General features: G+C 44.3%; 1 protein-coding gene across 2 annotated transcripts in view; it reads right to left on the reverse strand.

The window, feature by feature from the left end:
• AHCTF1 (AT-hook containing transcription factor 1) overlaps window positions 1-14,014 on the reverse strand; it is a 368,321-nt gene that overhangs the window by 110,552 nt on the left and 243,755 nt on the right. The gene's annotated exons all lie outside the window — the stretch shown is intronic.

Below are 14,014 nucleotides of genomic sequence, written 5' to 3' on the forward strand. Positions count from 1 at the left end.
GTAAAAAAGGGGAGGAAAAGGATCTCAGAAACCTGCTTGGTGACAGGGAATAAACCTCAGCCAAGTCTGACAAGGTTCCTCGTTTTGTTCATTGATCCTGAAAAACCTCCCCCTTTCTTTTATATTTATTATGATTCTTTCTTCCTTTTAATATTAATTTTTTATAAAATCTTCTCCACTGAATCTTCTCTTAAAACTATATTCGTTTGAATTACTGCTCAGTGTATCTTCAAATTTACTTACCTCAAATGTGGCAGGCAGCCGAGTGACTGAATGCTGCTAAATAAACATGCAGCAGCCTATATGAACCCTTGAGAAAGCCAGTAATTCTGGTGAAATGGGTCCCGTCGGACTATGGCTGCTTGTAACATTTGAGATAAGTAAATTTAAAGATACACTGAAACATAGAAACATAGAAAATGACGGCAGATAAGGGCCACAGCCCATCAGGTCTGCCCACTCTACTAACCCACCCCCAAGTCTACTATCCTAGGGATCCCACTCCTGGTGACAGGTTTCCTTGGCTTAACCCTCTAAGGGATCCCATATGGGCATCCATTTGCTCTTAAATTTTTGCACGCTGTTTGCCTCGATCACCTGCACCGGGAGCTCGTTCCAAGGATCAACCACTTTCTCGGTGAAGAAATATTTCCTGGTGTCGCCATGAAATTTCCCGCCCCTGGGTTTGAGCCCTCTTGTGGCTGAGGGTCCTTTGAGAAAGAGAATCTCTTCTTCCATCTCGATATGGCTGGTAATATACTTAAACGTCTCAATCATTTTTCCTCTCTCTCTACATTCCTCGAGTGAGTAAAGCCGCAAATTTTTCAGCCTTTCATCGTACGATAGATCCTTGAGTCCCGAGACCATCTTGGTGGCCATCCGTTGCACCAACTCTACTCTCAGCACATCTTTTCGGTAGTGTGGCCTCCAGAATTGCACACAGTATTACAAATGAGGTCTCACCATGGTTCTGTATAATGGCATTATGACTTCAGGCTTCCGGCTGACGAAACTAACTGCGGATGCAACCTAACAACTGTCTTGCCTTAGATGAAGCCTTCTCCACATGATCAGCAGTTTTCTTGTCTGTGCTGATGATCACTCCCAAGTCTCGTTCTGTTGAAGTTCTAGCTAAGGTCTCACCATTCAAGGTGTAAGTTCTGCACAGATTTCTGCTGCCGAGGTGCATGATCTTGCATTTCTTAGCGTTGAAGCCCAGCTGCCAGGTCGAAGACCACAGCTCCAACAAATGTAGAGCCTGTGTCATACTATCGGGTGAATTGCCGTCTCTCACTATATTGCATAGTTTGGCGTCGTCAGCGAATAATGTTATCTTACTTTGAACCCCCTGAGATAGGTCCCCTATGAATATGTTGAAAAGGAGCGGGCCCAAGACTGAGCCCTGCAGTACTCCACTGGTCACCTCCGATGTTTTAGAGAGGGTACCGTTAACTACTACCCTCTGAAGTCTGTACCACCCAACTGAAGTCTGCCACTCAGCCAGTCATTGACCCATGTAGTTAGTGTTTCTCCCAGCCCCATTGATTTCATCTTGCTCAACATCCTGCGATGCGGAATACTATCGAAAGCTTTGCTGAAGTCTAGGTATTCGACGTCCATGGAGTCTCCCAAGTCTAGCTGTTTTGTTACCCAGTCAAAGAAGCTGATGAGATTGGATTGGCAGGACCTACCCTTGGTGAATCCGTGTTGACTGGGATCCCTTAGATTCTCCTCATCCAAGATTGCATCTAATTTACGTTTGATTAGTGTTTCCATAAGTTTTCATACTATTGATATAAGACTCACTGGTCTGTAGTTTGCAGCCTCTGCCCTGCAACCCTTTTTGTGCAGTGGAACGACGTTAGCTGTTTTCCAGTCTATGGGGACTCTCCCCGAACTTAGGGAGAGATTGAAGAGTCCTGATAGCGGTTCTGCCAGGACATCATGCAGCTCACTGAGCACCCTTGGGTGTAGATTGTCCGGTCCCATGGCTTTGGTCACCTTGAATCTAGCCTGTTCACCAGGTGTGAACTCGAAATTCTGAAACGGGTCTTCCACGCTGGGCCTTGCCTGCAACTGCGGACCGTGCTCCGGTGCCTCGCAGGTGAAGACCGAGCAGAAGTATTCAATCAGTAGTTCTGCTTTATCGGAATCTGATTCTGCGCAGTTCCCATCTGGTTTTCTAAGGCGTACTATCCCATCTGTGTTCTTTTTCCTATCACTAATATACCTGAAGAAGGATTTGTCCCCTTTCTTCATGTTCTTTGCCAGAGTCTCTTCCACTCGAAGTTTGGCCTCCATGACTGCCGTTTTGACCGCTGCAGACCTCGTCCTATGTTCTAGTTTAGCTTCCCTAGTCTCCGTTCGTTTGTAGAAAATAAATGCTTTTTTCTTCTCCTTGACGAGGTGCGAGATTTCTGCGGAGTACCATTGGGGTTTGATGTTTCTCAGCCGTTTGTGTACTGATTTAATGTAGAGGCTTGTCGCTTCATGTATGGTAGATTTCAGGGATAATCACATAGCTTCCACATCATCGGTCGTAGTTTGGTTCTGCAGTGTCCGGTGGACGAAATCTCCCATGCATTCGAAGTCAGTGCCTCGGAAGTTGAGTACTTTTGTTTTCGTGTTTGATCTAGGGAAATCTTTCCTGAGGTGGAACCACACCATGTTGTGGTCGCTGGAGGCTGGCGTATCTCCTACCGAGACCTTCGAGACGCTATCAAACAAATATAGCTAAGAGAATACTCAGTGAAGAAGATTTTATAAGAATTAATATTAAAGGGAAGAAAGAATCACAAATATAAAAGAAATAGAATAAAAAAGGAAGGGGAAGGTTTTTCAGGATCAATGAATGAAATGTGGAACCTTGTCAGACTTGGCTGAGGTTTATTCCCCGTCACCAAGCAGGTTTCTGAGATTCTTTTCCTTCCCTTTTTTACATCTTATACGTTGAACAGTAGGATTTTCTTGTTATTTTGGAGTTGTTCCGGTGGGTTTCACTTACCATCTTTATTGTGTATATCAGGAAATTATGCCTCCCCTGCTGCATGTTTCTGAATCGTACTCCAGGCACTGCCTGGATTAATTAATGGTGTTCTTCAGGGCTACTCCAGGTGCCAGCATCTTTCCCTACCTGGGCCCAACGCTTCTCCCTGTCTGTACCTCCTCCATTCCCTCCCCACAAGTCCAACAAAGTCCTGTATCTCTCCTCTCCCTCCATCTTGCAACTAACTTAAAGTCTCACACAACACTATTCCTGTCATGTGTGCCCATGCTATTCTGTTAGCATGATTTTTCTGTGTAGCATTCTATAATTTTTAGATTATCAGGTATTTTAGCTAGATTGTGAGCCTTCGGGACAGATAGGGTAGTTTTTCTCAAGTACCTAATTTCATTTTAGTTTGATACATTGTAAATCGCTTAGGTCAGTAAAATGCAAGAGCGGTATATCAAATCTTAAATAAACATAAACATAATAATTTTTATTCAACAAAAATGTAAAAAGTAAAACATGGCCATTACAGATTTAAGAATCTCAAACAATTATAATATAGTGTAAATCACTGGAGGCAGTTATTCTGTGGAATTTCACACAGCCAACTGCATATGGCAGTAATTTTAAGACTACCCATCTGATCCTGCCAGAATTGAGAACTATAAGCATGCTGGTAAGAGATCCATTAGACTTGCATATACTTGCAATAGAAAGACAATTATAATGATGCTCTCTGCACCTCCACCCAAGATAAGTGAGATGCCTACATCAGGTAGGTGCGCCAATGTAGGCGCACTTTATAGAATTTGGAGATGTGCTGAAACAAGATATAGTCTGAAATGTTATTGTATAGCTAGTGACAACATGACTGACTACAGTTGCAAGCTCTGAAGCAATACAAATTTCTTCTGCATAACTCATTTATTAAAAGCTACCATAAATGTCCTGAAGGACAATTTTCCCTCCCAAGAAAATTAGATTCTTACCTTGATAATTTTCTTTGTAGTAGAAGGGCAAAGGATTCTGGACAATAGGTTTTATACCCCTGGTCGCAAATTGCTTGCAGAAGGATGCCAATCACATCATTTGGCTCCGACAGTACTGCCACCTTCAGTTTGTACCAAAGCAGTCAATCACCACTACAATAGGAGAAATCAGAAGGGAAACAGGGAAACCTTCCCGACAATACATTTCTGCTCTGCTCTGAAACAAACAAAGTGAACAATGTTAATCCAAACAGTATAACTCCGGAAGGAACCGAGAATCTACCCCCTTGTGTGCAGCACTAACAGCTCTGGAGCTCTTAAAGACTTATAAAATTCATTCTTTCTTATCCAACTGGCAGTGCAGATCTCCACTTCAGGAAAATATGACCCAGGCAATAAGCAGGCAAAATAACTGACAGGGCGTGGTGCCAAATCCTTTGTCCTTCTACTACAAAGAAAATTATTGAGATAAGAACCTAATTTTCCCATGTAGTGCAAAGGGCAAAAGATTCTGGACAATAGGTGATGTACCAAAGCAGTATCTTACGTCTAGGGCAGGACAGATGAGCCTGCCTGTAAAACAGAGGGCCCAAATGCAGCATCCACCTGGGCCGCTATATCCACTCTGTAGAACTTTGTAAAGGTATTGAAAGTACACCATGTAGCTGCCCTACATATCTGCTCAGGCGGAATCACATAAGAATCTACCTATGAGGCCATGCCTTTGGTAGGGTGCGCTTTCAAAGAGACCGGCAGTTGTATGCCGCAGCCAATGTATGCTGACAAAATTGCCATATGGATCCATCTAGCAATAGATATCTTGGAAGCTGGTCTGCCTCATTAACCCTGACTAGTTAGAACAAAAAGGTGGTTAGAGACATAAGTCATTGGTCTTGTTCAAATAATAGTGCAACAGCTTATCCTGCTTCGTCGAACCGTAGACTGAAATTCTGGTAAATGAACCTCCTGGTTGACACGGAAGGCTGAAGTAACCTTTGGTAGGAAAGAAGGGACTGTGTGCAGGGAAATTCCCGCTTGTGTGATCCTAAGAAATGGTTCTCTATAGTAGAGTGCTTGCAGCTCTGAGACCATTCTCACAGAGATTGCCACTAGAAATATCATCTTTACTGTGAGGTCCATCAGTGATGCCTGCTGAAGAGGCTCATAAGGAGTCTTGCTAAGTCCCTTAGGCACAATGTTAAGGTTCCACAACAGGAAATGTTACCAATACAGGTGAATGCAGCCTAAGCACTCCATTCAAAAATCTTGATACATCTGGGTGCAAGCCAAAGGATTCTTCTCTACTCGGGCTCGAAAGCACGAGACACCTGCCACTTGTATTAGCCCCTTTTCTAGTCCAGCTTGCAGGAATGCCAGAACCACCGAAATTGGAGCTTTAAAGAGCTCCTTATCATCTTTGGCACATCAGTCCTGAAAAGCCTTCCGGACCTTCACATAGGCCATGAATGTCATAGGCTTCTTAGATCTAAGTAGAGATGACTATTTCCAAATATCCCTTACACACTAAGCCGTGTGCTCAAGAACCATGCTGTAAGCCGAAAGTGTTTTGGATTCTCCATAGGAACTGGTCCCTGACTGAGAAGATCCACATATACTGGAAGCTTGAGGTTTGTCTCTCTTTGGAGCAAACTACATCCACGTACCACAGTTGACACGGTCAAGCTAGAGCTACTAGCACTACCAACCCCAGACGGTTTGCTACTCTGCAGTTGACCCGGCCTACCATGAGCCACAAGGGAAACACATAAAAGCAGTCATGTTATCTAGGTCTCGACACATCTAGGTAGGTAGAACAGACGTTTGAGCCATCATGCTGTGGCTTTCTTCAGGGTATGCTGTGAGGTCTGCAGTTTGTCTTTATACTGTATATAGTGTGTCTACTGACCTGATTGAGAACAGGGAGGACTGTTGGTCATGAATTTGAATTTTGATGGGAGAGTTCGTTGGTCTAAAACAGGGGTGCCCAATACGTCGATCGCGATCGACCAGTAGCTCAGGAAGGCAACATGAGTCGATTGCGGAGCCCATCCCGGGCTCCGTGATAGACTCGTGTTGCCGTCCTGATCTACGGGCCAATCAGCCTTCCTCTCCAGTGTTCTCCCTAGGGCCTTTTAGCTGGGCGGTCCGCTGAACATTAAAACCCCCCCAAAAAAAACCGGCTTGGAGATTTCAGCCCGTAGCGAACTTATGCTCCGGGCTCTAACATGTGTGTGCCGGCTTCTCTTCTCTTCCCTCCGAAACCGGAAGTTATGTCCGGGGGGGGGAGAAGGGAAGTCGGCACGCACATGTTGAGAGCCCTGAAGCAAGCGTTCGCTACGGGCTAATGCGGGAGACAGGTTAGTGAAGCATTTGTTCTTCTTCCTGCCGGGTCCTGCCTACTTTCTGTTTCCGCGAAGGCAGGACCCGGCAGCATTTCCCCCAATAGGTTGATCACGATCTTGGGATGATCAGCCTTCTTCTTCCCGACGGCAGAATTGACGTCGAGGAGAAGAATGCTGGTTGGCCGAAGCAGGGAGAGCTTGGGGCCTGTTATTGGTGGCGTTTGGGTCCTGGTCCCCGATGGCAATGGCAGTGGCTTGGGGGAGAGCAGGGAGAAAGAAAGAAAAAGGGCAGGCAGGGAGACAGAAGGAAAGAAAAGAAACAGAAAAAAAAGAAAGGGAGGCAGAGAGAAAGAAAGGGCAGGGAGAGAGGAAGGAAAAATTGGGGGAGGGAATGAGGTCTGGAAGAGAGGAAGCATACAGGCTGAAAGAAGGGAAGAAAGATTGTATGCACAGGCAGAAGAAGAAAGTGCAACCAGAGACTCATGAAATCACCAGCCAAGGTAGGAAAAATGATTTTATTTTAAATTTAGTGATCAAAATGTGTCTGAATTTATATCTGCTGTCTATATTTTACATTAAGGTCCTTTTACTAAACCGCAATAGAGGTTTTTAGCGCAGGAAGCCTATGAGTGTCGAGAGCAGCGCTGGGCATTCAGCGCAGCTCCCTGCGCTAAAAACTGCTATCGTGGTTTAGTAAAAAGGGAGGGGGGTATATTTGTCTATTTTTGTATGGTTGTTACTGAGGTGATAGTGCATAGAGTCATCTGCTTTGACCTCTTTGAAAAACCCTGGAATAGGAATGATAATTAACATTTTCTATGCGTACAGTGTGCTTTGTGGTTTTTTTTTAAAATTTTATTGTTGGTAGATCATTTTGACTTGGTCATTTAAAAAGTAGCTCGCAAGCCCAAAAAGTGTGGGCACCCCTGGTCTAAAATCTGAAATGTGGCGGGAAAGTTTGTTGAACTCAGACTTGAATTTTGGAGAGAAAGTTCATTGGACATAATTTTAAATTCTGCTGGTGGAAGTCTATCGACAAGGATCTTACTTTCCATGATCACATCAGTTCGGTTGTAAAAATCTGTTTCTTTAAACTTCGCCTTATTCGTTCACTAACTTCAATTCTAGAGACAGATGCAATCAAAATTCTGGTCCATTCTTTAGTTATTTCCCACCTAGATTACTATAACTCTCTTTACAACGGCCTCCCCCCAAAAGAAATCCGACGCTTACAACTAATTCAAAATACAGCAATAAAACTCATTTACAAAATAGGCAAATATGATCATGTTACGCCACTTCTGAAAGAAACACATTGGCTCCCTATCACACATCGCATCACCTATAAAATCATCCTGCTGACCTTCAAAATAAAACTCTCTCAACAGCCTTCATATCTTGATAAGCTTCTCATTCCTCAATGCCCATCAAGTACTCTGAGGTCAGCAGATCAGAAACTCTTGCTAATTCCTTCCATAAAAGATTTCTTTTACACCCAGAAAATAAATTTTGCAGTAGTCGCCCCAATGTTGTGGGATGCTCTGCCACAGCAATTCCGAGTTGAACAACATCTTGATAAATTCAAGATAAGCCTGAAGACTTTTTTATTTCGTGACGCCTTTACTTGCGTTTAGAATTCTTTCCTTTTTTTTTTCTCTCTCTCTTTTCTGTTCCTCTCTTACTCAACCAACCGCTTTTAAAAAAAAGCGATCCCACCCAATATGTTTTACCCTACTCCCACTTTCTCCTTCTCTCCTCAAAATATGTAACTTTTCCCCTCCTTTCCCTTTTTCCCCTCACTTTCAAGTCTGTCCAGTTAATGTCTTTGATGTTCACTTTCATCATTTTTTAATACCTATTATTTTTCTTTCTTTTTAAATATTTTATTGTTAACCGGCCAGATACCTGTTGATGGTCAGTATATTAAAAGTTAATAAACTTGAAACTTATGGTCACCGTTTTTTAAAAATTCTGTTAGAAAAAAAGGGGGGTGGAAATTTTTAGATGGAGGGAGAAGGTGCTTGTCGTCGACACCAGTCCTTTTTGTGCTGATTTCTTTTGGATGAGCAGTTGCCATGCTTTGTTTACAGAGAGTCCTTTATCTCCATTGACGTTATTGGTGTGTCTTGCCATCTCTATTGCCTCTTTGATTCTTCTCAGCCACCAGCACTCTTTCTCAAGGACTTTGTGTTCTTACATCTAATTGCTTGACTCCTTATCTCAAAATAGATATAGCAGCACTAGAAAGGTTCAAAGAAGAGTGACCAAAATAAAGGGGATGGAACTCCTCTCGTATGAGGAAAGACTAAAAAAGTTAGGGCTATTTAGCTTGGAAAAGAGACAGCTGAGGAAAGATATGATTGAAGTCTACAAAATCCTGAGTGGAGTAGAATGGGTACAAGTGGATCGATTTTTCACTCCTTCAAAATTTACAAAGACTAGGGGACACTCAAAGTTACAGGGAAATACTTTTAAAACCATTAGGAAATATTTTTCACGTAGAGAATAGATAAGCTCTGGAATGCATTGCTAGAGGTTGTGGTAAGAGTAAATAGCATAGCTGTTTTAAAGAAAGGTTTGGACAATTTCCTGGAGGAAAAGTCCATAGTCTGCTATTGAGAGAGACATGGGGAAAGCCACTGTTTGCCCTGGATCGGAAGCATGAAATGTTGCTACTCCTTGGGTTTTGGTCAGGTAATAGGGACCTGGGTTGGCCTCTGTGAGTACAGGCTACTGTGCTTGATGGACCATTGGTCTGAACCAAAAAAGCTATTCTATGTTCTTAAAGTAGGACTGGCCACAGCTGCATGGGATTTCATACACCTCAGGGATTTGAAGCAGAGATAACCAGTGTTTCACATGTGTAAATGTAGATGCGAGTTTCTGTAGTGCACTATATGCTGTTTTGATTTTTTTTTTTTTTTTTTTTTAGTAGTGTCCTTATACGATCTGTTACTCCTTGGACATAGGGAAGTACTACCCTTTTTTTGTTATGTTGCAGCATTTTTCTCTAATGGTTGTTTATCATTGCTGATTTTCTGGATCGGGCTGTCCATAAGTTTTTGGGCTAGAGAGGTAGCATTTCTGCTGCAGCCATTAGCAAGAAATGTGTCCTGGAGGGTGTTCTTTTCTTTCTGAAGGTTGCTTGGGTCACAAACTTAGTGCTCATTCACTAGTGTGCATAGAACCTCTCTTTTTGTGGATAGATGGTGATGAACTCTGCATGTAGATAATGGTTGGTATAGGTGGGTTTCATATATACTGTGTGTCCCAGGTTTCTATCTGACTAGTTTCTGATTATTGCATTCAGAAAGGGAAGGCATCTATTGGTCTCTATCTCCATGGTGAATTTTATGTTAGAATGGCTGTTGTTCAGATGGTCGTTGTTCAGCATACTCTGAAGAAAGCCACAGCATTATAACTGAAATGTTGGTTCTACCTATCCAGACATGGTGAGATCCAGACAACAGCCACAATAATGACGTCAGCTGCAGAAGTCTAAGCAGTCCTTTCTCTGGCCACGGTTGTACTAACACATCCGACCCGGCACATCCAGGTTTGGCTCTTCAGCTGTAGAAGCAATCTACCTTCTTGTATTCCAGATTGAGATCATCAAGTCCATCGTCAGCTGACCCCCAACATTGAACAATGAGGTTAATCACCCTTCCAGATAATGACTATTCCCTTGGGTCTAATGTCTGCTGGCTAAGGTAGTCTGCTTGCACATTTTCTACTTCCGCTACATGGGCTGTGGAAAGAACCTGCAGATGAGCTTCTGCCCATCGGAACAACAATTTGGCCTCCAGATGTAGTTGAGCACTTCTGGTGTTTCATCAGTTAACATAAGCCACTGCAGTAGCATTGTCTGAGATAACCCTGCCTTTCCTTACAGGGATTTCTCCTGAATCTGTAACACTAGCCGAATGATTTGTAGCTTCAAACGATTTATGGACCATTTCCTCTAAGGGAGGGTCCAGCGGCCCTGCACCGAGTGCCCACTGCAATGGCCTCCATAGCCATATTGTCTGGCATCAGTCGTCAAGATCAACTATGTGAGAATGCGGAGTGGCATGCCCTTGGACAAGTCGTGTCTCTGGTGTCACCAGCACAGATTGTTTCATGCTTCCACTGTCCAGGGAAGCATCAGCTGGAGTGAGTCCTAGAGTAGACGCATGTGAGCCTTGTGCAGGGAACCACTTCAACTGTCACTGCCATTGACCCCAGTACCTGGAGGTAATGCCAAGTCATGGGGCTTGGCCTTGCCAAGGGGTCTGTAATCTGTTTTGTGAGCTTATGTTTGCATGGCTTGGGAATAAAGAAGTGACCCTGTGCCGTGTCAAAACAGACTCCCATGTATTCCAGGCATTGGACCTGTTCAAGATGACTCTCCTAAAAGTTGACTAGCCAGCCCAGGTCCTGTAGGAGTTCCACAACTTGCTTCATTATACACTCTCCCTCCAGCTTGGAAGGAGATCTGATCAGACAGTTGTCCAAGTAAGGGTGCAACTTGTGAAGATGTACTGCAACTACCACCATCACCTTGGTGAAGGAGTGTGGCACCGTGGCCAGCCCAAAGGGAAGGCTGAAAACTTAGGACATGGAATCTTAAATATTTCCTGTGGTCTGGGAAAATGGGAATGTGAATACAATGGATCCAGGGGAATTTTTAGCCTCCCTGGACTTGACGGAGGCCTGTCGCCAACGACTGACTGAAAGCTCTCCATTTTGAAGCAAGGCATCTGTAGCGCTGCATTTATGGACTTCAGTTCTAGGACAAGTCTCCAGTCTAAGCCTTTCTTGAGCACTATAAAGTATATTTTGTTTTCAGGGACATGCTCTATGGATCGAATATCCAAAAGTCTTTGCAATGTTGTGTGAATCCTGGTCGCTTTTTCTGGTCTCCCAGCTGGAGAGTCCACAAAAAATTCTGTTGGAGGGTGAGAGAATTCTATCTTGTGTCCCTGCCAAATAAAATCTAGAACCGGTGGTCTGAAAAAATCTGTATTGAATCAGGTTGAGCAGACTAGATGGACCATTCAGGTCTTTATCTGCCGTCATCTACTATGTTACTATGTACCCAAACCTTCCAGGGAGCTGACAGCCTGGCCACTATCTTGGCTTTCTTGGAGGCTGTCCTGGCTGGAGAACCAGCAAATTGAGGGCGTCTGGAATTACCGAACCTCTGCCTGAATCTCTGAAAGGATCTCTGTGCAGATGAGCCTCCGTAGTATAGCTGAGAACAAAGGGAACCTCAAAAATTTCCCTGACTGGCCCCTTAGGGTGGCAATCCACCACGCTGGCCAAAGAGTCATTCAGACCTTTACCAAAGAGCATTTGTTCTTTAAAACAAAACCTGATCAAAGTAGCTTTGGAGGCTGAGTCTCTTGCTCATTGCCTATCCAGAGCATTCTACAGGTGGAAATAGCATAGGCTGACAACTTTGTCCAATTCTCTAATATCACAGAAACATATAAACATGATGGCAGATTAAGGTCAAATGGCCCATCTAGTCTGCCCATCGCTTTCACTCTCAAAGATCCCACATGCCTATCCCAAGCCTTCTTAAATTCAAGCAGTCTCTGTCTCCACCACTTCTTCTGGTAGACTGTTTCACGCATCTACCACCCTTTCTGTAAAAATGTATTTGCTTAAGATTACTCCAGAGCCTATCACCTCTTAATTTCATCCTAAGCCCTCTCAATCCAGTGCTTTCTTTCAATTTAAAGAGACTCGACTCATGCACGTTTATGCCACATAGGTATTTAAATATCTATCATATCTCCCCCCTCTCCTCTAAAGTATACATATTGAGATCTTTAAGTCTGTCTCCATACGCCTTATTACAAGGCCACACACCATTTTAGTAGCCTTCCTCTGGACCGACTCCATCTTTTTTATATCTTTTTGAAGGCTCGGCCTCTACAATTCTACACAATATTCTAAATGAGGTCTCACCAGAGTCTTATACAGGGGCATCAATACCTCCTTTTTCCTACTAGCCATACCTCTTCCTATGCACCTTAGCATCCTTCTAGTTTTCACCGTCACCTTTTCAACCTGTTTGGCCACTTTAAGATCATCACATACAATCACACCCAAGTCCTGCTCTTCTGTCGTGTACATAAGAGTTCTTCACCCCCTAAACTGTACCATTCCTTCAGATTTTGCAGCAGAAATGCATGACCTTTCATTTCTTAGCATTAAATTTTAGCTGCCAAATTTCAGACCATTCTTCAAGCTTCACTAGGTCTTTCTTCATATTATTCACACCATCCGGGGTGTCTACTCTATTGCAGATTTTGGTATCATTCGCAAACAGGCAAATCTTTGACAACCCTTCAAGCAATATTGCTTATAAAAATGTTAAAAAGAATAGGCCCAAGAACAGAACCTTGAGACACACTACCTTCTGCCAAGAAATGCATGCCGCCGTTCAGCCAAGCATCCCCCCCCCCACAGCAGGAGAGATGCCCACTCTCCCTACTGCCAGTGTACCCCCCCCCCCGCCATAGAACATATCTCCCCTCCTCCTTACCTCCACATAGATGCACGGAGGGCAGACTCCCTCCTCCCAGCTGGTCTGCCTGCGTCATCTAAAATGGGCTTTCCCCTCCCAGGTGCATCTTGGGATGTACAAGGGAGAGGCCTGAGGCTCTGACTGACCCAAGTTGTATAAGGTCCCTCCCATGGTTAGGGCCTTATACAACCTGGGCCAATCAGAGCCTCAGGCCCCTCCCCAAATGCACTGAGAAGGGGCCTAAGGCTCTGACTGGCCTGAACGCCTAAGGCCCCTCCTAAGGGGCGTCCAGGCCAATCGGAGCCTTAGGCCTCACCGTGGGAGGAAAAATCACAGTTGACTCCTTAGACCCAAAGGAATTACATGGGGACCAAACAGCCTGCACTCAAGTCCCTAGTAAATCAGGTGTGAGCTTGCTCCAAGGGGAATGAACCCAAGGTTCCAAAAACTGTTAGTGCAGGCTGGCTACACAGGTACACCTGAGGGTTGCCCTACTAGCAGTAGACTACTCCCAGGGAGTCTGAGTACTCTATAAGGCAGAGCTGCCCCTAAATTGGGGACTTCTGGGCACCAAAGCCAGGAAACCCCCCAAATAAAGATACTGTCTCAATTTGTTTGCAGAAGGAAAAACTGAAGGTGGCAGTAGTGTCCACTGGGGAAGGAGGCGGAGCCAAAAGATGTGCTTGGCATCCTTCTGCAAGCAATTCGCAACCAGGGGTATAAAACCTGTCATCTGGAATCCTTTGCATTACAACTGGAATAAAACCTTATGTGATATGATATCAAGAGAAACAAAATAGGAAAAATGCCAGTGGAAAAATAGGCACACTTAGGTACTACTCAGAGCAAGGAAGAAAAAAGCACAGTTACTTACCGTAACAGGTGTTATCCAGGGACAGCAGGCATATATTCTCACATGTGGGTGACGTCATCTACCGAGCCCCAGCGCGGACAGCTTTTCAAGCAAACTTGATTGAAGTTTCAAGTTTGCTACACTGCACCACGCATGTGCATGCCTTCTTGCCCACTAGAGGGCGCATCCCCACCTCATGGTCCTCAGTTCCATAACCAGCAAAGAAGCCATCCCCGGGGAGGAGGGCGGGTTGTGAGAATATATGCCTGCTGTCCCTGGATAACACCTGTTACGGTAAGTAACTGTGCTTTATCCCAGGAC

The sequence above is a fragment of the Geotrypetes seraphini genome, chromosome 3 (genome assembly GCF_902459505.1).
Source record: "Geotrypetes seraphini chromosome 3, aGeoSer1.1, whole genome shotgun sequence".
Lineage (NCBI taxonomy): Eukaryota > Metazoa > Chordata > Amphibia > Gymnophiona > Dermophiidae > Geotrypetes > Geotrypetes seraphini.